Here is a 25,831-nt window from a genome sequence, read left to right as displayed (position 1 = left end):
TGGATGGATGGATGGATGGGTAGGTGAGTGGATGGGTGGATGGATGGATGGATGGATGCTGGACAACATTTTTCTCTGTGGCTTGAGGTTTGGATTCAATGTTCCCCAGGGAGAGAATGTGAGAGCAACTTGCAGGTGAGACTGAAGAAAGAACGAGAAAGGGATTGTGGGGGTGAACGGAGAGCAATATCGAGGTGGATAGAGAGAAGACATTGAGAGGGGACAGAGAAACTGAGGCTGGCAGCTTTGAAGGTTTACCCAATTGCAGGCCCAATTACTTCTAATAACACCTTGGAGCTCCTCGGCGCCTTTGTCCTGGGAACTCAAGGCCTTTTACTGACTCTATGAAGCTGCGTGGCATTCCATTGAGGGAAGTGGGAGCTACTGTTATTATTATCATCACCAGTTAATAGACAAGGTGATGAGACCCAGAGAAATAGGGGGACTTGCCAAGGTCACATGAATCTCAAGAGCGGGGCATGCAGGCAAATGTTCCCTCCGTGAGCATCGCCTCCCAGGCAAGGTGAGACGTATGTCCTGCCTTCACCAAGCTCTCAGAGAGGCCCAACCATGCAGTCGTAAGAATTAGTAAGCCACCGGTTCTCACAGCACACTGTGAGGTCACAGCTGTTACCAGCCTCGTTTTCAAGCGGAGGACGCCCTGACTGGGGGAGCCGAGTGACTCCTCCTAAGTCACCAGATGTGTCAAGGCTGGAGCTGGGGCAGGTGAGTCTCAGGGTTTGGACGCCCAGGTTTATCCTTGGCCAGAAGAAAACATCCCATCGGGCAACTCAGTGCCTCCGAGGACCTGCAGGGCCGGCTGCCGTCACTGCTTAGGGCTGCAAACTTCATTCATTTGGGCCTCAGCTCCTCGTCTTGCCCTTCCCTCTGCTGTGGTGGCCTTCCCTCCTCCCAGTCTGCTCTTCCACATCCCTCCCAGCCCCAGTGCTTAAGCTCCTTGTTACCACCAGCCAGGGCTGAGAGGTCTAGGGGTCAGGAGGCGGGTGGGGGTAGCATTCCTCAGGCGTGAGTCAAAGAGGTAAATTGTCAAATAAAGCTGTCCCCTCCCTCAGAAAAAAAACAAAACACCCCACAATTCCCAACACAGTAGCCAAGAGCATACCTGAAAGGGTGAGATTTCTTGGCTTCCTCCTTCAGAAGTGCCCTTTGTACTTTACTGAAATGAGGAAAATGCAGAGCATTCCTGAGCTGCTGTGGCCTCCGGGGAAGTCCTGTGGAGACTGGCTGGGGCGAGGCTGCTAATTACTCTCCTCCGGGGCAAGGAGTCCCATCCCGCTGGTTCCCAGGCTCTGGAGCAGGGAAGGGCAGCACGGGTGGGGCAGAGGGGGCGCTCCCTGCCTTGAGTGCAGGCCTTCTGAGAAACAGGCCTAAGAGCCGGAGGATGGAAGTGGAGGTGGAGCAGGCGACACATGCGTTGCGCCATTCTCGTGATACCGCCTGTAGCCCACGATGGCAGATGAGACACATCAAGCAGGCTCTGTCTGCTTCCTCGTACAGTGAAGGCTCCATGGTAGCAGGACTCTGGTCTTGAAAACCATTGTAGCTCCAGGGCAAGCATAGCCCCTGGCACATTAGCAGGGGCTTAATAGATACTTTCCTATGAGATGGATGGATGATAGATGGGAGGATAGATGGATGATGGATGAATGATGAACAGTGGATGGACGATGAATGGGTGATGGATAATGGATGATGAATGCTGAACGGATAGTGGATGGATGGACAGATGGATAGATGGATGATGAATGTTGGCTGATGGATGGATGAATGGGTGGATGGTTGGATGGATGGATAGTTGGCTGGATGGACCAATGAACAGGATTCTGGGACATAAGGAAGAGATTTGGGATCCTGTCAAAATCTCCATTGTAGCGGGCCATTCAATAACATGCTTGAAAGGGCCAAACTTAAATATGGGTGTGTAGGGAGGAGACCCTCATTGTGCCCTACACAAGCAACCCATCCAGGACTCTTGGGCCGATCCTTCACCTTCAGGAGCTGTGTGGCTTGGACAGACAGATGGCAGAGCAGGGGGGAAAAATGACAGAGGTAGAAAGGGGAAGGCTGAGATCTGGGGCAGCACGGCCTCCCTGCTCCCCTGGCCTCCAGCTCTGCTACGCCCTTCCCCTCTCGCAGGCCAGCGGGCCTCGGCCAGGTTGGCGGTCCTTAGGAGAGTCTAACCTGGGGCCTGGCTCCGGCCTGTCGACAGGGGCTTCAGGCTGCCCCAATTACACCTCTCCTTTCCCTGGTCCCTTTCATCTGGCGTGGAGGGTTGTGATTAGATCCCCATCTCACGAGGGACATAGAACTGGGGCATCCAGAATGTGCCTTTCAAGCTGTGGCATGACTTTACAAGCTGCCAGGGAAGTTCTCGGAGCTGGGGAGGAGTGGGGCGCTAATCACACATTGTGGCTGAAGGGGGCCCCCTCCCTGGCTGTGAGACTGACCCCATGCCTGCCGCTCATCTCCTTTCCCACCCAGGTGGCCTGAGATCACATCTCGTTTTGAAGGAGCTTCAACTCCAGGACCCTCATCTGCACAGCCCCGGGGAGTGCACGGAGTTTCTGGGAGCTATAGAGTGTTGTAGAAAAGGAGGGGAAGCCAGCATGCTATCCACGTAGGCATTTCCGGTAAATAGCCTAAAGAGATCACAGATGAAAAGTATCCAAATGTCCACAGCTCCAGTAATTTCCTGTGATTTGTTTGCATTATAAATATGAATCCACATTTCTACCTAATTTTGATTTAATAATTTTGTATTCTTTTCCTTAGAGATGGCTCCTAAATCATGTAAACGTCAGTCCTACAAAACCTGGATGTGGATTAGGGTCGGCTCTAAATCCGATGACCGGTGTCCCTACAAGAAGAGGGAAATTTGGACCCGGAGACACACGGGGAGAAGGCCATGTGCAGATGGAGGCAGAGACTGGAGTGATACAGCCAAGGAGCGCTAAGGAAGAGGCGAGGAACAGATTTTTCCCTGAGAGCCTCCAGAGGGAGCCCATCCTGCCGCTACCTTGATCTCGGCCCTCTGGCCTCCGGAGCTGGGAGAGAATCCACTTATGCTCCTTCAAGCCCCTGGTTTGTGGGACTTTGTTACAGCAGCCCGAGCCACATGACACCTTTTAGGGGAGAAGGAGAGCTAGAAAGTGAAGCTGCAGCCCCAGGGAAAGCGATTTAGACCCTCAACAATTCACGCGTGGCCGTTGATCGGGGTTGACCATCTCGTGTCTCAAACCATAAGCGGTAATGGGCATGATTCTTGCTAAGCATTGCGCAACGATTTAAATCCCTGGGAAGGAGCTGGCCGAGAGCATGTCAACACAACCTCCAGCCCTTCAGGCTTTGGGCTTCTTCGGTAGCCCTGGATGATGGAGAACTTTTTCTCTCTTTCCGGTCAGCACTGCCTGCCTTGCTCATCCTGTCTCAGACGGCCTATGAAGTGAAGGCACACGCGTCACCTCGTACAGTGCTCCCTGGCCCCGTGCTGGGCTGCGTGAGTCACTCGAGGGCTTTTAAAGATGAACGCTCGGTGAGCTGGCTTCTCAGGAAGATTAACCATAAGTCACGGCCGTGCTTGCCGGGGCCAGGCTCTGTAGAACAGATTCACGTGGACCAGGAAACATCGGCAAGGCGGACGGCCTGGCACAGAGCTTTGAAGCCGTGATTCTGCGGTCTCCACATGGGTTGGGGCGTGTCTCCATTTTCTACTTTCTTTTCGTTATTGTGTATAGTGTAGACTATATAAATGGAGCTATCCCATATATGTAGGTATTTATCAGTGGGTATACACCTGTCTCTGTCTGTCTGTCTCTCTCTATGTATACATACACTATATATATATCTGTATACTATATATTGTGTATACTATAGATATAGCATAATGAGTGGGGATAAACCAGTGGTTTGCAGATTTTTTAAACTGGACAGCTTTCTTTGCTGTGAAATATGACAAACATAGAAGAATGGGCATAAAATGAAAAAGCACAGCTCCATGAGGGACCACAAAGTGGAGCACCCCCCGTGACCCGCGCCCAGCAGCTCCCGTGGGAATCCATCCATGGGGCCTTAAGAAAAAGAAACACCTGCTACTTAGGGAGGTGCGCTTATGTGGGAACTGTGACCAGGAAGTTATTACCGCCAAGGGCAAGGTGGTAGAAAGGAAGAAAGGGGGGAGCTCGGGGTGGGGAAGGAGCACAGGCTGCCAGGACCTTGTCAGCCCCCAGAATCACCCTGTGCCCCATCTACGTGGTGTTATGCATACCACTCCTTTGTGCCTTTTCGTGGTTGTGTAGTATTCCACCATATGACTGTACCATCGTGCGTTCATTCTATTCTTCATGCCCTTTGGGTTGTTTGCAGTTCTTGGTTATTATGAATAAACAGCTAGGAACCTTCCATCCAGGTCTCGTCGGGGATTACGTGAAGGCCCATGCATTTCCCTTTTCTCCCTTTCTGCTTCCTTCTCTCCCACCCATCCTCCTTTCTACCTTTTCTCTCTCCTTTGCTGCCTTCCCCTCTCCCCTCCCTCGCCCCATGCTGGGCACCCAGGACAGGACGGGACAATGAGGACCTGTGTGCTCTGGGCAGGGCCGGGGGCACAGTGCCCTCCGTGGAGACTGCACCGGGAGAGCGAGGCTAGGCCTGGTCTCATGAATGTCCACCATGGTACCCCTTGCTCAACACCTCTCCCTCCACCCCAGGGAGGGTGTACTTTCTACCCAGTTTCCAGCCCTGGCTGCCAAATCTTTTCCTCCCCAGAAGGCATAAGCTTGATGTAATTTGTAGGGAGCAGCCTGTGATCTTGGGGTCCATAAAGGGCCCAGTCGTTGCTTGGGTGGGCTCTCAACTGGATGACCCCCTGTCTACTCTTCCAGACCCTCTGGATCCTGCTCAGCTTCCCGTAACCCGCCTCCTCCAGGAAGCCCCCCACGGTTGCCTTAACCCCTGTGAACCCTCCTTCTCATGCTCCCAGCACCCTGAGGTCTACGTCTCACCTCTTAGCCCCCTCTCTGTGGGGGAGGATGGACATGTAAAGTTAAATATGCCCATACCTTCTGGCTGGTCAGTCCATTTCTAGAATCTATTCTATAGAAATGCAACCCCAAATTCTCCAAGATGAATGGACAAGAATATTCATTGCAGTGCAGGCCGCATGCAGACAGCATTGGGAATGGTTTCAAGGTCCGTTGGTAAGAGAACGTATCAATAAATGTTGGCACATGCATTCAATAGACCCCGTGTCACGGCTCACACCTGTGCTACAAGACCTCTATTCAGTGTCCTGAGGTCCTCTCAGCACCCCTTTGAGTTGGGAATTCATACACCCATTTTGCAGATAAGGAACATGGGGCTTAGAGAACTCAAGTAACTTTCTCAAGAAACTGTAGCTTTAAAATTGCTAAAGATGGGAGCTGACTCTAATCCACAGCCCGTCCACCTGGCCGCTGTGTAGCACCACCCTGAGCGCTAGGCCCCACGAGGTTGTGGCTTACATCACGTTATACTAATCCTGGGGACCCGTGCTTGTGCTCTTGTCAGACTCCCTTGAAGTGACATTGGTCGGGAACATTTCCAGGTGATACCCTGGGGTGGGGGCTTTGTCAGAGTTCCCGAAGTGACATTTGTAAAGTCTACTCATCTCTGTCTGCTTCCTTTTCAAGCTGCCCTCGAACCCCGGGGGCTCTCGGCTCTGCCTGTGTCCACACGTGTGCCACACCAGCTGTGACAATCATGCACATGTCACCGCCTCATCGGGGGTGGGGGGTGGGGCTGACTCCGCTGATAGAGGCCCAGCTGGAGCTGCCCACGCCCGGTGAGCCATGAGCACGATCAGAGGGAGTTTCCACGGTCCTGAGTCAGATCCCATGGGGAGGGAGGGATGGGACAGGAGCTCGGAAATGAGCCTTGCTGAGCGAGCTGTTGGTGGAAGGGGGTGGGAGGTGAGCTGGAGAGGGTCAGAGATGCAAAAGGCTCAGCTCGTTGTCACCTGTGCCATGCCACCTCTCTCATATAGCCACACACTCTGAGAGGGTTGGACCCATCCCAACTAAGCCAGAGTGGACAGCAGCCCTAACACAGAGCCTGTCACTCAGTGGGGGTCCCAGTTCCAGTCTGCTGCACAAAATGAACATATCTAGGACTGTGTGTGTCCACCTAGAACCTCAGAATGAGAGCTTAACTGGAAACAGGGGCTTTGCAGATGTAATCAGTTAAATTAAAATGAAGTCATATTGCGTTAGGGAGAGCCCTAAATCCAGTATGACTAGTGTCCTTACAAAAAGAGGAGAGAGTCACAGACACACTCAGAGGGAAGACGCCCGTGTGACAGCGGAGGCAGAGTGAGAGTCAGAGGGATGCAGCTGTAGGCTGAAGCTCACCCAGGATTGCCGGAGCCGCCAGAACCTGAAGGGGGCCAGGAACGGCCCTCTGCAGAGCCTTTAGGGGGAGCACAGCCCCGCGGATGCCTGGATTTTGGAGTCTGAGCCTCGGGACCTGTGGGAGAATACACCCCTGTTGTTTCAGTCACCCAGTTTGTGGTAATTTGGTACGACAGCCACAGAACGCCAAGACTATGGAACACAGGCTCCCCTCAGAGCGCAAGGTCACCAACACACGGACGATGTAACTGTGCACGGTGGTATTAATGCACACAGTCTGATTACCAGATGAAACCTGGGTTCGAATCCCACCACTACCAATCATGGACTCTTGTGACTAAGTCGTAAGAACAGCTGGCTTCCCTGCTGCTGAAAGGCTTCAGTAAAACACCCGACACAGAATGAGTCTCAACACAAGAGAGTTTGCAGAAGATTCCTCAGGAAGCAGCAGAGTCTATTGATTTGGGCAATTTTTGTGTTTTTCTTTGGTGAAGAAGATTGGCCCTGAGCAAACATCTGTTGCCAATCTTCCTCTTTTTGCTTGAAGAAGATTGGCCCTGAGCTAACATCTGTGCCCATCTTCCTCTATTTTGTATATGGGGTGCCACCACAGTATGGCTGATGAGCAGTGTGTAAGTCTGAGCCCGGGATCCTGCGAACCCCAGGCTGCCCAAGCGGAGTGTGCAAATTTAACCACTATGCCACTGGGCTGGGCCCTGGGCAATAAGTTTTAAATCCTCCTTTTTGTCATCTCATGATGAATTTCCCAAAATAATTCGGAAGCAGGGTTGAAGCACAGTGAGGAGGGAAGGAAGTAACGTTGTTCCTCACACACCAAAATTTCCCTTGGGTTTAACATTTCTGTACTGACTTGTGCTAAACATATACGCAAATATTTGGGTAGATAGACCACTGATCCCAAACCACTTCCCCCACCCAGTCCAAGCCCCCCGGGGGCCCTGCAGACATCACGAAGAGCAAAGGGAAGTAGAAAGACTCCAAACGTGGGCAAAGAGAGCCAGCACGAGCCTCAGTGCCCTGGAGGCTGCTGGTCAAGGAACCTCAGAGACTTGCAGGACCGGAGACCTGAACGCACAGACCAGCGCTCTTTCTGTGACCTCACTCCCATTGCGTCTGCAGCTCAGCATCAGAGTCAGAGTCAGCCCCCTCCATCCTCCCACTTGTTTTCTGCCTAGAAGGAGAAGAGAGGGCGGATTCTTCTCTGGCGGCAGGACAGGAGGTCTTGACTCGGGCAGGAGGGCATCCGAGCAGCTCTCCGTATTCTCGTCTGTCCATCCCCGCCCGGAACGTGCGTGAGGTTTGGGGTCACGGACAAAGGGCAGGCAGGAGCTGGTGGATTTCCTCGGATCTCCCTACAAACCAATGCTGCTGGAGCCCTGCCCGGACCACCACCCCCCACACCCCCCGCTGGGCTTGCTTTGGGGATGGCAAGCACTTCTGGGGCCAACCAGGTAGGCTCTGACCTGGACACTACCATGCTTGCAGCCCCACGAGTTCAAAGAGGAGGGCTGAACTTGGGCGTCACTGTGCCCTAGGAATGCTGTTTCCTCAAAGGCGGGTGTATGCTCATCACTCCTGCCCTTTGTGCAGGCGGTGAGGGCTCAGAGGGGACCACAGGCTGAGGACTTGGGGTACCAGACCAGGACACCAGGGAGGGTGGGCACGGCTGATACTATGACCTTCACTGATGTCCAGGTGGGGAGAGAGGAGGCTGGATGCGGAATGACATCACGGCAGCATGCACAAGGATATTCTGTGTGTGTGTGTGTGTGCGCGCGTGCGTGTGTGTGTGTGTTCTTTTGCCAGGACTGGCCTCCATTCATTCATTGACTTGTTGATTCTGACAAACAAATGGCAAGCAATAGGATATATTGGAGTATATGAGGAAGCCATGTGGTGTAAACCTAATTCAGCCTGACCTTCTTTTTCCAAAAGGGCCTGACGTGGCCGTTGAGCATGCATTGTGTATCTGCTTTAAGCATGTGTATCTTCCAAAGATAATAACAAATGCCCTCAAGATAAAGGTGCAACTTCCCCCACATTGGCATTTCCTTAAGGATGAACATCTCTCTCTTGGCTAGGAACTGATTGCTGTGCTCACCTGTGACCACCCAGCTCGAGACAACAGATCTGCTACCTGCTGTGTGAATAGCTGTGCTGTGCCGGCTGGGCAATCTCATGACTGTTGTAAAAGGGACATTCCTATCATACGTGACATGTGCACTTTGTTCCAAGACAGTATATAACCACTCTGTACACCCCACTCCTTTGGTGCCCATCCTTCCTTGGGGAAGGAAAGCCCTGGCTCATAATATACTCACCCCAATTTTGATTTATAGACTGGTTATGGATTATTTGCGTCGTCAATTCATTCATTCATTGCCTTTTCATTTGCTCTTCCCTCGGCCGGGAGCTTTCTTCTCCTGGACAGCCTCATTTCTCCCTCCTGCATTTTCACAGTCTCTGCTCAGATGCCTCCCCTCGGAGACCCTTCCCTGTGGCCGTCCTGAGTCGGCTCCCACCTGCCCTGTGCCGCCGACAGCAAACCTCATCACACGTCCCAGGCAGGGGTGAACAGGTGTGAGCCCGGGAACACGGAGACCTGCTTGGACGCCTTCCTGCATGGAGTGGACGCCCCCTGTCCCGCCATCAGGGAGGAATCTGCCCTCTCTTCACCTTCTCTCAAGTGGTAAGGGCAGAGGAGGACTGATTTCAACTAGAAACCGTTCACCGCCATTTTACTGGGCTCTCTTTAGAGCCACATCCAGTTGTTTCCATCGCAGCACATATCACTTCCAGCTTCATTGCATGTTCGTGTGCTTACTGTCTGTCTCTCATGCCTTTTCATCGCTGTATCACCAGCCCCTAGAATAATGCCTGGCACCCTTGCGTGTGCTATTAAAAAATTTTAAAAATGGGGGCCAGCCGGTGGCGTGGTGGTTAAGTTGGTGTGCTCCGCTTTGGCAGCCTGGGGTTCGCAGGTTCAGGTCCTGGGTGTGGACACATGCACTGCTCATCAAGCCATGCTGTGGCCATGACCCACATACAAAATAGAGGAAGATGGGCACAGATGTTAGCTCAGGGCCAATCTTCCTCGCCAAAAGAATTAAAAAATGATTGTGCTTTCTTATCATATGAAGTAGACAGTTAAAATCTTCTGTCATCTCATACCTCCCCCCACATTAATTATTTTTAACAATTTGCTATAAATTCATCTGCATTTTGAAGGATACATTAATTTTAAAAAAAAAGCAGCAATAGTATCCTCCTATATTTAGTACTTTGCAACTTGCTTAGCAACAAATCTGGGCCGTCTTTCTTGTAGGTATTTACAAGTTAACCTCATTCTTTCAATGGCCATATACTGTTCCATTGTGTAAATATGTTGTCAGGTGTGCAATCCCACCTTTGCTGATAGAAATGTGGGTTGTTTTCAAATTACCTTTTACATGCACGCTGTAATAAATATCCAGCACGCCCACTTCTGTGCCCTGGGGTAAGTGACGGACACATTTCAGGAGCTGGGTCAAAGGGTAAGAAAGTTTCAAATTTTGTTAAATGTTGCCAAATTGCTCTTTGGAAGGCTGTACCCGTTTACCTTCCCTCCGCGGGTGTATGAGAGTGTGACTCTGCTCACATACTCCCCAGAAGACACCATCATGCTTTCAAATCTTTATTTCCAAGGCTTTTAACACTTTGTTTTACAAGTGGTGGGTCTCATGGTGCCGTCTTAATCGTATGCTTTCATTTTGATGTTTACAAGTGTGAGTGTGTGTGTACTTTGTGTTACACACGTGTTTGGATCATCTGACTATCCACTTTAAATTATCTGCTGCCACACAACGCTGTTATCTACTTACACTGGATTTATAGTCACAACGACATTGGCATCTGGTCCAGATATATGAGTGAATGCTTCACAGCCAAGCAAGTACACAGGCCGCAGTCACCTTGACCCAGGCCAGAGGGGGAATGCTGACCCTCAAGTCCTGCCCTGCTTGTAGCAGCAAGGATGGTCCTCCGGCTGGGGGAGGACAAATGGTGGGGATTCTGTCCCTCTGTGTAGAAACTCCAAGAAGTTCATTAGCAGCAAGTACCATAGGAAAAAATACACAGCGTAGACTTTATTATTACGAGTTATTTTTATTATATTCTGGGGTAGACTCTTACACTTTTAGGATCATTGAAGTAATGGATTGAATGGTAAACTGAGTTCTTTGTTAAAAAAGAGAAAGAATAGAGCCAGCCCTGACGGCCTAGCAGTTAAAGTTCAGGGCACTCTGCTTCAGCGGCCCAGGTTCGGTTCCCACACGCGGAACCACACCACTCGTCTGTCAGTCGCCATGCTGTGGTGGCAGCTCACATGGAAGAACCAGGAGGATTTACAACTAAAATGTACAACTATGTACTGGGGCTTTGGGGAGAAAAACAAAATTAAAAAGAAAAAGAGAGAGAGAGACCTAGTAATTAAAACAACCATAACTCCAAAGAGGGATCATTATTCTCAAAACCAAAGGAATCAAGCCTACCAGTAAAATATGAAACACAAGTATAAATGTTTAAAAGAAAAATGTAAACCCAACCTTGGTGATTTATTCTTAACAGAATAGCGTCATCCTCCACATTAAGCTTACATTGTTCATCGGAAATGTATCCATATTGCAGGTTTGTTTCAGTTCATTTGTAAATCTCTCTGGGTTTAGTTACATAAGGGCCATTTATAACATAACAGAACATACTTATAACATAAAAGTAACATATTTATACATACTCTAGTGTTGCTACACATATAAGTAACATTAACATCAAAATGATTCAACAAAAGCTTGGAAGTCCACACAATTTTTTCTTTAAAGGGGATCCACATACACAAGCTTGAGAAAAAGTGGTTTAAGGGAAACCAAGCTGAATGTTGTACGTGGCAGGCATGGTCTGTCCCGGATGCAGAGGTGGGAGGTGTGTCTGAGCCGGTGGGAGATGCCAGGGACGTGAGACTTTAGGTTACAGCTTGATTGTGGCTTAGGCCTTCTTTCATTCACCGGGTGGGGCCCAAGTGTGGTTGGCATCGAGTGGGGGAATCCGGCCCAAGAGATCAGAGGCTAACAAGAGCTAGACAGGATATTACCAGATCCCGGAATTATCCTGCCAGACCACAGAAGGACTAGAAAGGGAAACTGAGCCAGGAGGCCAGAGCATACTATGGGGGTGGGAAGGTGTCAGAGGGAGGAAGGTAGTGATTCCGGGGTCATTCCAACCCTTAGTGCTGACCCAAGACCTCACTGGAGTCCTGGCCTACCAGCAGGAAGCCAGCCCCCTGCCCGAGAGCTCTTTGCCCTGGTCCAGAGGGCTCAGTCCCCGGGATGCTGCAGGGGTCCCTGACGCTTGGTCCCTGAGAGCTGGGAGGCAGAGCCGCCACAGGGCAATCATTGGCCATTCAGCCCTCTCTGGACATGCGGGCTGTTTTTCGTTTGTCATGACTGTGAATAAATAGCATATTGTCTCTTAGAGTTTTCTAGGCCCAGAAAATCTTGATGCATTGGGGAACAGAACTTTGGGCTCCTAATTAAATGCTTGTCCTAGCATTTAAGCAGATTCAAATCTCTTTTTAGGGCATCTTTTGGCCTTTCCCACAGGCAAGCTGCCCACTGCCTGGGAAGGGGTGGCCTGAGTTCGAGTGAGGCCATCTCCAGCCCTTCTGTGTCCATAGCTGACCGCCGACGCTATTTTCTCCTCTGTTAACTGGAGCGCTTGGCTGTCTTTTCAATCGGTAACGCAAAATATGGAATTGGCATTCTTGGGCTAAGTTGATTGATTTTTAGTTCCTGCCAAATGTATGTTTGAAATGTCTATTACTAAACAGACATTGTTGAAATGCCCTACCATCCATTTTTATTTCCAAGTTTCATACTGTTGAAAATTAAATATCACCAGGAAGCAGCAAACTATTTTAGCTTTGCTCTCCCCCTAGATAAATTGCTTCACTGAGTAATAAACTGACGCAGTGCCCCTGGCTTCCACCTAGAGCCTGGAGAGGAACCCTTCCCCATCGCCTGCCAACCCATGTGAGAAAGTGATAGGGCCCAAGTGAAGATGCACGTGGCATGTTCCTTCCGGGCTGGCAACAGCCCAAAAGCGAGCTGCACGCGCCCTCGGGGCGCCTGGAGGAAACGCTCTCATACGCTGCCGGCGGGAATTCAGATTAGAGGAAAAGTTGGTGATTTCCATCAAAATGACAAATGCCTAGATATCTTTTGACCCAATAATCTTACTTCTGGGAATCCACGCTACACCTCTAGTTGCACATGTGCAAAAGGATGTTATGTATAAGATTATTCATTGCAGCATTTTTGATAATGGTGAAAGACTGGAAAAGCCAAACATCCACTAACAGAAGAGTGAGTAAACGCGTTTAGAGGGCTTCCGTGCTATGGAATACTATTTCTCTGTAACAAAGAACAAGGGGCTCTCTGGATGTGGTGGGCAGAATAACGGCCCCCCAAATGTCCGTGTCTTCATCCCCGGAACCGGACATGATGTTACTTTATGTGAAAAGGACTTTGCAGATGTGGTTAAATTAGGGACCTTGAGATGAGGAAATTACCCCAGATTATCAGGCGGGCTCAGTGTAACCCCCAGTGTATATGATTGATGCAAGAGGCAGGAGATACAGGCAGAAGGAGATGCGATGATGAGAGCAGAGGGCTGAATAATGTGATTGCTGGCTGGGAAGGTGGAGGGGGAGGCCACAAGCCGAGGAGTGTGGGCAGCCTCTAGGACCTGGAGAAAGCAAGGAAGCATATTCTCCCACAGAGCTTCTGGAAGAAACACAGCCTGCCAACATGTCGATTTGTGCCCAGTGACAGCCATTTTGGTCTTTTGGCCTCCAGAACTGTAAGATAATAAATTTGTGTCATTTTAAGCCTCTATGTTTGTGGTAATTTGTTACAACGGCAGTCAGAGCAAATATACTAGGCAATGATATATTGTTCAGTTAAAAAAATGAATGAAAGGTTGAAAGAAAGAAAAGAAGGGAGGAAGGAAGAAGGAAGAGAGGAAGAGAGAAAGAGGACAGAGAGAGAAAGCAAGCAAAGCCAGTGGGTTCCTTCAGACATCGGATTGGGTAGCCAGGCGGCACCCAGACCCTGGCTCATTTACGAGCTGCGTGACACTGGCCAGTTTCTTAACCTCTCTGAGCCTGGGTTCCTCCTCCATAAAACAGAGTCAATAATTTATTGACCACACAGGGCTGTTGTGAAGGTTAAGTCAGTTAATACACGAAAGCACTTAGAGCCACCTTTAGGGCTAGTGTATATGAGCACTACGTAAATAGCCTACATTTGTGTAAAAAGAGAGGGGGAAATAAGAATGTCTATTTGTTCATTTGCTCATATTTGCCTAAAGAAACTCCTGAAGGATACATTTGAAACTGATCAAATGGTTGTCTGAGGAGGGAGAGTGGGAGGGAACGGGCTGACGGAGGAGAGGAGTTGAAGGGCCTTTTCGCTGCATATGTAACATGATGCGAGTATATAGGTACACATATGCACTTTATAATATAGGCATGCATTTGAAAAGATATTTAAGCCGCGCGAATGTGGTGCCTATTCAACACACACACGGATAAATATCTGTATATCATTAATGCCTTTAGAGGGTCTCGGCACGGAGCGTGCAGCCCCTCAGTAAGTCCCGCAGGTCTTCCATGGGTCAGGCGAGCCCCACCTGATGCCTGGCCTGTTCTCCACTTGGTACCGGGGAGCATGAGCTAGATCTGCTTTCCCCTGCAGGAACTAGCCCTTCGCAGACCCCTGGAACACCCTCGTTCTAAATGGTTTCTGTTCTCACTTTATAACTTTAATGTAATTGTCCTGACTTATGGACTCAGCCTCAAGTCCTTTTAGGGCAGACGACGGGCACTCCATTTTAAATAAATAAATAAGAGTGCAAATACCAACAAGAGCTTCCGTTTCTTGAGCTCCTATTAAAATCCGGATGGTGTGAGATGCTTTCCACCCATCCTCTGTCATCGTCGTGGCGACCCCGAAGTTGAGAGTCTTCTGCCCATTTGGCAGAGGAGGAGACTGAGGCCCAGCCAGGCTAAGTGGCTTCCCTGAGTTGCACAGCTGGTTTGTGGGGAGCTGGGCTTCGCAGCTAGGTTTGCCTGACTCCAAAACCCACGCTCCTCCTTCTGCAGCTCAGGGTCTGGCTGGAGAAGCCGGTGTCCCTCGGACACCCGGACGCGGGCTGTGGACCCACAGCCTCCTCCTCACCCTGCCCGCCCTGCACTGAGAGGAGGTGACTACACATCGCATTTCTGCTACGGCACCTTTGCCACAAACCGCAGGTCCCGAGGATTTTCAGAACGTCCCTGTTCAGAAGCGTGCTTGTTTACTCCACGGTTCTGTGCTAAAGCTGGAATAAGGAGAAAGCCGTATTGTCAGGGACTATCGTTACCGAGTAGGGGCCCGCTGCCCGATGCGCAGAGAAGCCAATACTGGGGCACCGGCTTTTGAGAAAAGAAAAGGCTTTGTTGAGAGATGGACAGGCAAGGAGAGAAGGGGCCAGGCTCTCACACCTGTCTCCCCAGTGCAGGGTTCAGGGCGACATTTAAGGAGTGGGGGCTGCTAAGCTGCAGTTGGGCCCCCGTAAGCTGATTGGCTAGTCTCGAATCAGCCCATCCATGGGAATTGAGCTGTTGGAAGCTGGACTTTCCTTCTGGAAGGACTTCTCCTTCCTAAAGAGCTCAGGTGGCGACATTTCTGAAGATTCTTGGTTCCGGGGTCATCCTGGGGCTACAGGTTCCCCCAGGCTCATGCGCAGTGCTGTCTCTGTTATTGACCAAGGTTTGATTAAAATAAGCTGTTTTAAGGAAGCAAAATTACTTTAAGCTGGTCAATGTTTTACAGGCTGTTTCAGTCTCAGCTTCCTACTGCTCTTATAACAAACTGCCACAAATGTAGCCATGGAAACAACATCTATTTGTCATCTTACACGTCTCGGGGTCAGAAGTCCGCAAGGGGTCTCACTGGGCTAAAGTCAAGGTGTCAGCAGGGCTGGTCGCTCCTGGAGGTTCCAGGGCAGAATCTGCTTCCTTGCCTTGTCCAGCTTCCAGGGGCTGCCTGCACTCCTTGGCTCGTGGCTCCTCCTCCACGTTCACAGCCAGCTATGTTGGGTCACGTCCTCACACATTTAAAGAACTTGTGATGACACCGGGCCCACCCAGATCATCCAGGAGAACCTCCCTCTGTTTAGGTCTGTTGTTTAGCAATCTCAGTTCCACCTGCACCTGAATTCCCCATTGCTGTGTAACGTAACATACCATAGGTCACGGGGATTAGGATGTGGGCATCTTTGGGGGGCTCATTACTCCGCCTGCACACAGGGTTCCTTGGGGACCGGAATGAGGAGACTCCTCCCTACTCGGGTCTCTTGTTCTCTGCCCTGCTCCTTCTCTTCGCCCAGGTCTCTGCTCACCCAGGCCGTCTCTCACCTGTTCATCCCCCTCGGCTCCCCGATGCTTCTCCTTTGTGACTCACACTCTAGTTCCTGGCACTGTTAATTGTTCACTGTCTCTCTCCCTGAACCACACACTCCGGAGGCAGCAACTATGCCCAGCACAGACCACAACCCATCCAGTCTTGCACTGGCTGCTAGGTCAGCAAAACTGATGACAGTGTCCGACATCACATTTATACAGCACCTTCTAATGCCCCCGCAAACATCATCCATTCTAGCCATCTTAGCAGCCTCTGACCACAGAGGTCAGGCAGGTTCCTTCCACCCTCTCCACGCACCAGGCTGGCATGTGTCTGTGTTAACTGGGACCTCATCACTCTGGGACTGATCTCTTCTCCTGTCTTATTTTCCGTTAGATTGCTACCAATGAGATCAGAACTGAAAAACTACGTATTTTAAACAATATAATAAACATCTGTTTTAAATTTACCGAAGAAACAGTTTCACTGCTGTAAGACGATACTATTCCTGTTACTTCTTTATTTCTTTCAGGATCTTGTATGTAATTTCACAATGAACTTATTTCCTTGAATTCTTTTTTTCCATTGCACAATCTTTTCTCACAGGAGAAAATGTATCATCATCATCCACCCTAAGAGAAATCTATTCTAGAGCCTTAGTAAGAAGAAGAAATTTAACAGCACTGCAAAAGATTGACAGTGTGTACCAGGTATGAGTTGTGGCAGGAATTGCTGAGGCCTCTCTCATGTGCGTTTACAAGTACATTTGTCCCTTATCTTCCCACGGAAATGTTTTCAGTTTATAAGCTTTTTATGAATATTTCCTTCTGTTTTCAAACTGCAATACTGGCTTTCATAACATTTTCCAGAATATCCAGCTGCAGTTTTTCCAAAGCACACTTAAAAAAATGTATAATGCAAAGTTCTATTCTGACCTTTTTTTTTAAGATTTTATTTTTTTTCCTTTTTCTCCCCAAAGCCCCGCAGTACATAGTTGTATATTCTTCGTTGTGGGTCCTTCTAGTTGTGGCATGTGGGATGCTGCCTCAGCGTGGTTTGATGAGCGGTGCCACGTCCGCGATTTGAACCAACGAAACACTGGGCCGCCTGCAGCGGAGCGCACCAACTTAACCACTCGGCCACGGGGCCAGCCCCTGTTCTGACCTTTTTTTGAAGTGGTTTACCTCCTTTCCTAAATTGCTTCTAATTCTTTTCTATTCATAAAAATATATTTTGTACATATCAAGTGGACTATTTATTTAACACATAGACGTATATTATTTGAATAGAACCTAGAATGATACTTGATATTTAACAAACAGACTGAATGAAGGAACCGCTTTTTTGATGCCGTTAGCAGACCCTCGTGGTTGGCTCATCAAATTTCCATTCCCCTCCACATCATCCGTCCTCAGGGGAATGCAAACTAAAACAACAAGCTACCACTCCACACCTCTTCGAATGGCCCAAATCCAGAACACTGACACCACCAAATGCTGGCGCGGGCGTGGAGCAACAGGAGTTCCCATTCACTGCTGGCAGGCGTGCAAAATCCTGCAGCCACTTTGGAAGACAGCTTGATGGCTTCTTTCAAAACTAAACACACTCTTCCCATGATCCAGCATTCACACACCTGGGTCTTTACCAAAGGAGCTGAAAACTTATGCCCACACATAAACCTTCACACAGATGTTGATTGCAGCTTTATTCGTCATTGCCAGACCTTGGAAGCAACCAAGATGTCCTTCAGTAGGTGAATAGATAAATAAACTGTAGGCCATCCAGACAGTGGAATATTATTCAGTGCTAAAGAGAAATGAGCTATCAAGTCACAAAAAGACATGGAGGAAAGTTAAATACATATTACTGAGTGAAAGGAGCCCATCTGGGAAGGCCACATACTGTACGACTCCAACTATTTTGGAAAAGGCAGAATTACGGAGACAACAAAATGACCAGTGGTTGCCGGGGAGTCGAGGGGAAAGATGAGCAGGCAGAGCACAGAGGCGTTTTCGGACAGTGAAACTGCTCTGTATGACACGACAAGCGTGGATCCATGTCATTATATGTGTGTCCAAACCCATAGAAAGCACCACACCAAGGGTGAACTGTAATATAAACGATGGACTTCGGGCAATGATAATGTGTCACTGTAGGTTCATCCTCGGCAGAAAATGTCCCGTTCTGCTGAGCGATGCCAATAGTGGGGAGGGCTATCCCTGTGAGGGGCAAGGGTTGTGGGAAATCTCTGTACCTCCGTTTCAACTTTATTGTAAACCTAAAACTGCTCTAAAATCATAAAATGTTAAATTAAAAAAAAATTCCATTGCCAAGGATGTTCTGTGCCTTATCTATCAAGCACAGAGGCTAGAAAAGCCCCGTCTTGTGGCCTCCATTCTTCACATCTTCTGACTGAGGCTCAGCATCTTCATCCAGCCAGAGGCTCAGATTGATCCATTCTCCATCCTGGCACAAAGCTCGGCGCCCGGGGTGTAGGAGGGATCCAGGCCGCGTTTATCGGATGGGTGAACGAATGAATGACTAGCAGGCGTGGGCTGGCTTATAAGAAGTGACAAGGAAAAGGCCACCGGAGCTTCCATTCTGTGAACTCGTGGAAATGCGTGGAACCTCTCTGAGCATCCAGGGCTGGAAGCTGGAATGCAGTTTGCACCTGGACCCCTGGAGCCTTCTCCCCTGAGAGGCGGGCGCATTCCACCCTGAGTGCCTCTGGTTGTCCTCGCCACCCCTCCACCGAGGGCTGCAGGAGGAGGAGGCCTGGAGCCGGGATGCCCGGGCTTGTTCCCAGGCCTGAGGAGCAGCGAACTTCCCACACGGTGCTCCAGGATCCAAATCAAAGCCCCGTCCAGGCCCCACAGCTACAGTTGCTGGAGGCGGACACACATTCCTGAGCGTCTTGGCAGCAAGACTTCCTGGCAGAGGCAGGGAAGGAATCTGGGAGGCGCTGTCTTTCTTACGAGGAGAACCTAACAGTTTGGATGCCCTCTATGGGGCTGAGGCCTGGCCACAGCTGGATGGACGGGGTGCTGGGCTGTGGGCACTGTGGGGGTAGGCAGGGGGGTTGAGGGTGTGTGGGGGGGCCTGGTGCTCCGCCACAGACCATGCCATCACAGTGCCCCCTGTGGATGCTTTCCTTCCTTTCCACCACCACCCTTGTATGTGGGGGATGGGTGAGTGGGGCACAGATCAGTCAGACACACCCTCTGCCCCCAAATACCTGGGGAGAGCTCAGCCTGCAATCCTTGCTGTGCTCACGCTGAGCTAAACTTCAGCAACTACAGGGCAGCCGGGATGAGAGCAACTGAATTCAATGCATTTAGCAGGGACCAGTTTTGCTAACAAATAAAAGAAAATGCCTCTTTTATCGTTGTAGTGCTCAAGACAAAGGCAGGACTGTCCATGTCATCTTCCCAAATATCCAAGGACACGGAGCATGCGTTTGCAAAGGGGCTAGAGGTGGGCTCGATTTCTACTGCCCACACCCCCATCCCCCAGGAACGGGTGCTGCTTTGTGCCCAGCACCCTGTGTTTCTGGGCCTGCATGAGCTGGGGTGGCCCGGAGAGGCCTGGGCACTGCTGGCTTAGCCTGGGCGGGCGTCGAAAAGTGTGGACACACCAGTCAAGGCAAGGGCTAGAGCTCCCTCCTCTGGAAGCTGCAGTGCTGAACCCAGTGTCTGTCCTGCTTGGGTCCAGCTAGGTTCCAGCCAGCAGGAATCAGAGAGACCACTCCCTCCCTTCTGATCTGCACAGTAGAGCCCCAGCTGCCGGGCTGATGCTCGGTGCCACGCCAAAGCACCTCCATCTCTGGTCTGTGGACCGCCGCCCCTCCTGCCTTACACTGAGACCTCTAAAGCCCTTTTGCATGGGATCCAGATGTGCTTCCACCAACCAGCACACTATTGCCCACAGCTGGCACATCAGTGCAAGAGCTTGCCCTCCGTGACTAGCCCACAGAGCTCGTACAATGATGCAAGCATTTTATTGCATCCCCTTCTCTTATAAAAATTAGAGGCAATTGAAAAACCAAGGTGATATAAACGCAATGCAATAAAACAACATCTTATAAATTTAACCCACTTAACGCGAATGTGGAGAAACCCCTGTAGGAGGAAGCCCTTCCTGCACCCTGGAGAGGAGGCTCCGAGGGCCTCAGAGCCGACGCCAGTGCTCGCCGGGAAGAGAAAGGTGGAATGAAGGAAGCGGGTGAGACACTGGAAATGTACCCCAGAGAATTGTCTCTGAAAGCTGAGCGGGTGGCGATCATTTCGTAATACATGTAAATGTGGAATCACTATGCTGTACCCCTGAAACTAATATAATATTGTATATCAACTACAATAAAAAAAGAAACTTTGATAAACATATGGAAAGCTAAGCAAGCTAACAATGGCAAAAAAGACAAGTGTTAATTCCAGGGAAACAGTTGCATAGAAAAGGGAACTGCCATGGTCCACTGGGAACAGTGCTTTCACTGCCGTCATAAAATAATGTTGTATATCGAGCTACACAATAGTTTGATAGCTCTGTGTTGGGGGTTGAGAAGCGTGTATATGAGAAGTGCGGTGGGGTTGGGAGTTGGTGAAAGGGAGCTAACGTCTCTTCTTCCAGAACAGGGAGTCAACAGATGAGGTATGTGTGACATCGTGAGGAATCTATGTCTGGTCTCTGCCCTGGTTCCTGACACGGGGCTCCTATAACCCTTGTACTTTCCTGAGTGATGGGGGTGACAGCAGCATCTTACACAGAGCTCCTAGTCCCGCTGGAGTTTCCTGGGTGATAGGAGAGTCTCTTGTTCTACTGAGGCGAGTTTTGTGTGGGTTCCCGGATGGGGGTTGGTCCCCAGAAAGACCAGGTCTTGACTAGAAGCTTGGAACTTTCAGCCCCACCTTCCATCCTCTGGGGAGGGGAGAAGAAGATTGGAGACTGAGTTAATGATTGATCAAGCCTACGTGATGAAGCCGCCATAAAAACCTATAAACTAGGGGGTTTGGAGAGATTCCAGGTTGATGAACACATCCGTGTGCCAGGAGGGTAATACACCCCAAACTTTATAGGACAGGAGCTCCTGGGCTGGGGACTCTTCTGGACATCACCCTCTGTACCTTCATCTGGCTGTTCATCTGTATCCTTCATTATATCCTTTACAATAAACCCATAAAAATTTAAATAAACTAAATAACAGTTAGTAGGAATTTTATCATTTTTTAACTCTCTGGACCTGGAGCCCGACGTTTGCACCTCATGCTCAGGAGCACATTCTGTACAGGGCTGGGGGCTGTCCACATTCCCGGCCAGCTGAGCCTCGGGAAAGGCCCAGAGAAAAGGGAACATCTTCCAAGACAGGTGTTTGCAACAGTGACTTGATACCAAATGTAAATAAAATTAAAAAGACAGACCTCAGAGGAGATTCTGGGATGTCCCAGCAGAAATCTGTCCTGGCAGAGGGACAGGCAGCCATGGAGTCTTAGCTTCTCTCCCCACCGGCCAGCTCCTGGCCCCATGGGACGACTCGTAAGACCTCAGTCCTTGAAGAGGCGTGCACACGATTCATTAATGTATAATTTGTAATTTATTGCACTACCTTCATTTCCCCCCTAAATCGTGAACCCCGCTCTGGTTATTTCTCATTGCTCCTGGCTTGTTTTGAAACAGGCAGTCAATCCTCTTTAAAAAATGGACTTACGTCATCTCAGGTCCTTGCAATTCCTCCCTACCATCAACAGTGGCCTCCAAAAAAAGCAGCAGCAAAAACCCCAAAGCATCGCCTGAACTTCCTCAGTGAACAATTATGGCCACAGGTCTGGACCTTACATAGTCATGTGCCGCAGCACGATGTGCCGGTCAGTGATGGATTGCATACATGATGGTGATGCCATAAGATTGGTACCATAGAGCCTAGGTGTATAAGAGGCTGTGACACCTAGATTTGTGTAAGCACGCTCTGTGATCCTCACATGACAACAAAATTGCCGAACAATGCATTTCTCAGAATGTATTCCCGTCCTTACGCGATGCACGACTGTACTTAATAAGCCAAGCGATCCGATCCTTTCTTAAGGAGCAAAGCCCACGGGGGAGCAGATGCGGGCCACACTGCCCCCTGCTGGCCGGAGATCACAAAGTCCCCCCGTTCTTCGGTGGAAGCCTGGGAGGGAGCCTAGTGAGGACCCTCTTCCTCCTCAGCCTGAGCCCCAGCACAGCTCTATCTGGCAGGAAAATAACGCCAGCCATAAAGGGGACCCACAGGTGTAATGCTGAGCTTTCCTGTAGCCGCATCAAAAGAAGCAGGTAAAATTAATTTTAATACTATATTTTATTTAACCCCATATCTCCAAAATATTATCATTTCCACATGTAATGGTATGAGACATTTATGTTCTTTGCTTTGCACTGTCTTGCAGGCCAGTGTGCATTTTATATGGACGCAGCATCTCCGTCAGACGGGCCCCATCTCGGGTCGCCCTGGGTCTGGCTGCACCCTGGGTTCTGTGCCGGGCGGGGCCACGTCCTCCCTTCCCGACCTGGGAACGCAGCCACGCAGAAAAGCTGCAGAGCTGATCATCAAATCCCTCTCCCCAAGTCCGCTTTCTATGCCGTTACATTACGCATTACGCTCCACTCTGTGCTGAAAAAAAGAAATAAGTGATTTTCCTTTGTCCACGAGTTTAACTCAGATCTGCTAGAGATTCTGGCGTCCCCTTCTTTCACCAGGAAGACGATAGTCCTGGCATGGACCAGCGTTGAGACCCACGTTCCAGAATCAAGCTTGCGACTTTGGGTAAGTCGCTGCTGTCTTCAGCATCTAGAAACTGAGCACAGCTTCCCCAGCGCGTTCTGCGCCTCTTTTCCTTTGGGATATTAATAACTTTTAGATTAAAGAAAGGAGTCTACCGATAGGTACTCTGCCCGTAAAAATCTGGCTTTACGTTTTCTCTTCCTCTGGGGCATCTCAGATCTGGGGACTTGCTGATATGAATGTCCCTACGACAGGATGCTGTAGAGTAATATGAGGTGACCCCAAGCCTCACCAGGCCTGGCCATTTTTCCCTCGAGCCCCTCTTCCAGTCTTAGGCAGCGTTAGATGCCATGGGACGGGATGAGGCATGCTGGATTCAAGGGCCTCTGGACACGCTGGCTCCCGATGTGCTATGAGTACAGGGGGTTTATTATGGGGGTGGGTAGTGGTTTAGACAGAGCATCCTGGACAATGCCCAGGTGCATTTGGTTCCTAGGAATTCCATCACAGACGACCACCAAAAAGAATACATTTCTTCAAAAGCAGAAATGTATTCTCGCCCCAGTCAGGAGCCCCGGATTCCAAGACCAAGGTACGGGCAGAGTCGGCTCCTGCTGGAGCTCTGAGGAAGAGTCTGTTCCAGGCCTCTGTCCTGGACTCTGATGCTGCCGGCCGTGCTTGGCACTCCTTGGATTGTGGACGCGTCGCTCCGCTCTCTACCTCTGTCTTCCAGGGGCTTTCCCTCTGCGTCTCTGTGTCTCACAGCTCCCTCTCCTTTCTCTAACAAGGACACCTTGGTGCTCCTTGGAATGCGGACACATCACTCCACTCCCCGCCCCGTCTTCGCTGTTGTCTCTCTGTCCTGTCTGTCCCTCTGCTCCTCTCCTCTTTAATAAGAACACCACTCGTTGGATTTAGGGCCCACCTGGATATTCCAGGATGACCTCATCTGCAGGTCCTTAGCCAATTACATCTGCAAAGCCCCTATTTCCGAATGACGTCACATGCTGAGGTTCCAGGTGGACGTGAATTTGAGGGGACACCATTCAACCCACAACACCAGTCAATACTTACATTAGGGAAAGACAGAGACCGGCGGGAGCGCCCCACATTTGTACATTTTGCTGTTCACACAAACGGTCCTCACATGGCCTTATTCCACCCTGTGTCCTCAGGTCCTGGAAGAACAGAGGCACTTGCCGAGGCCTCTCCAGCCCCGCCTGACTCACAGTCCCCCCACAGCCCATCTGTGGTCGGGAGGAGCCCCGGGATGCTCACGATGACCTGGGTCTGCTGCCTGGTCCTGTGAACCGATGCTCGTTCAGAGTCTGCCCAGAGCTCGTTTCTTTTGCTAATACCACCAGCTTCTATAGGAGGGTGGACAAGCATTCACAAAGCAGGGTGTGAAGGGCTTGATAGGAACGAAAAGGGCTGGTGTGCTTTTGTTATCTTTTCTCCTCGCTTGTGGCAGCTGTCAGAGGTTGCATCCATTGGGACTCTGCTTGATACAAGTATTAGCTCAACCTGGTGTTAAAATGGAGTTCCTTAGCTGTCACTCCTGGAAAGTCTGGGAATGGCTTGGGTTTGATCAGCAGTGTCATCGAGGACCCACTTACCTTCTCTGTCTCTGCTCTGCCCAAAGGGGGCTTCCCTCATGGTGAGAAAAAGGCTGCGGCAATTCCAAGCATCACATCTTCATACTGCACCATGCAGGAGAAAACAAGGCTGGCTTCCAGAATGTCTCTCAGAAGAGCAAGGAACTTTTTGTGCCCTGTCCCTGTGAGGGCAAATGTCCCCCATGTCTCAGTGGTGAGAAGCAGACCACAGGCTCATTTCTGGCTCGTCTCTCTGGTCGGGGGAATTCTGTACAAGGATTACCTTAGGCCACAGTCACTGACTGACCCCTGGACTAAGAGGACAGACTCAGCCAGCTGGGCTAAAACAACTACGGCCATGCCTGCAGCCTGGGTGGGTCCCCCTCAAACCTGTGACCTTCACCTGAAGTTCAGGATGCTGGGAGTGTGTCTCTGCGGACACCGTGTCTGCTGGCTGGGTTGAGCGTGGCTTCTAGAAGTCATCCTCAGAAAGAGCTCAGAAATGCAGGAAATAGTTTATGCATGAGGATGGTCCTTTTGGATTTCTTTTTGATTGCAAACAAGTGGAAACAAACGAAATAAAATCGGATATCTACTTGACAACATGTTGTAGAACCATTTCAAGGAACCTTTAATTCCATAGGAAAGTAGTGTTCATAGTTTAACAGAAAAGTATACAGTATGGACTCAGCTCGGTACCTACACGCCTGGGGCAAAAAACAGAAGGACACACGCCAAAAAGTGTGCTCTCGCTGAGAGGTAGGATTGTCACTTTTTATTTATGATTTTTGTAGTTTCCATGTTTATTCAATTCCATGGGCATGTATTTTGTATGTGTCTACGTGTGGAGGATGCAAACGCATGAAAAATGATTCATCCAACAGCGTGGGAAGTGCCAGCAGGAGGGCCCCTTCCTTAACTTGGGGGCTTCTCGGAAGACTTCCTGGGGGAGGCAACATGTAGATGGAGGTTCGCGGCTTAGAGAGTAGGCTAAAGGCAGTGGATAGGAATGGATTGGCAGGATGGCGTCCTTCTGGCTGGACAAAGCTTCTCCTGGGAGAGCGACGGAGGCAGAGTGAAGAGGGAGGCAGGGCCAGGCTGCTGAGTGTGGTCGGCGTGTGCAACGTGGCCATGGCCAGGGCTGGGTGTGGATGAGTGGGGAGGCGGCAGCAGCTTGGGGTCCGTGGAGGAAGGCCTGGCTCGGTCAGGAGGGGGCTACAGGAATGGGGGGAAGGCAGCTCCAGAGGCTGGAGGAGAAGCCCCTGCCCCTTCTGACCGTGGCAGAGCTGGGCCGGGGTCCAGCCCGAGAACCCTGCAGCCACCTGCATCACGAGGACGGCCATGAGGAGAGCCTACCTGAGGGGGACGGGAGCTTGGTTTTAGGTTGTGGAGTCTGAGGCGACTCCTGGACGCCCCCGTGGAAATGTCCAGCAGGTGATGGAAGAGGACACAGGTTCCAGGACAAGGGAGAGTGTCTGGAAGGTGGAGCCAGGAGGGCCGAGTGGCGCACAGAGCCCCCGCCCTGGGGACCCCCAACTGGCAGGACAGGGGCTGGTGGGAGGGGAGCAGGGAGCGCACGAGGCC

Source organism: Equus quagga, chromosome 21 (assembly GCF_021613505.1).
Source record: "Equus quagga isolate Etosha38 chromosome 21, UCLA_HA_Equagga_1.0, whole genome shotgun sequence".
Classification (NCBI taxonomy): Eukaryota; Metazoa; Chordata; class Mammalia; order Perissodactyla; family Equidae; genus Equus; species Equus quagga.
This window is presented reverse-complemented; position numbering follows the sequence as displayed.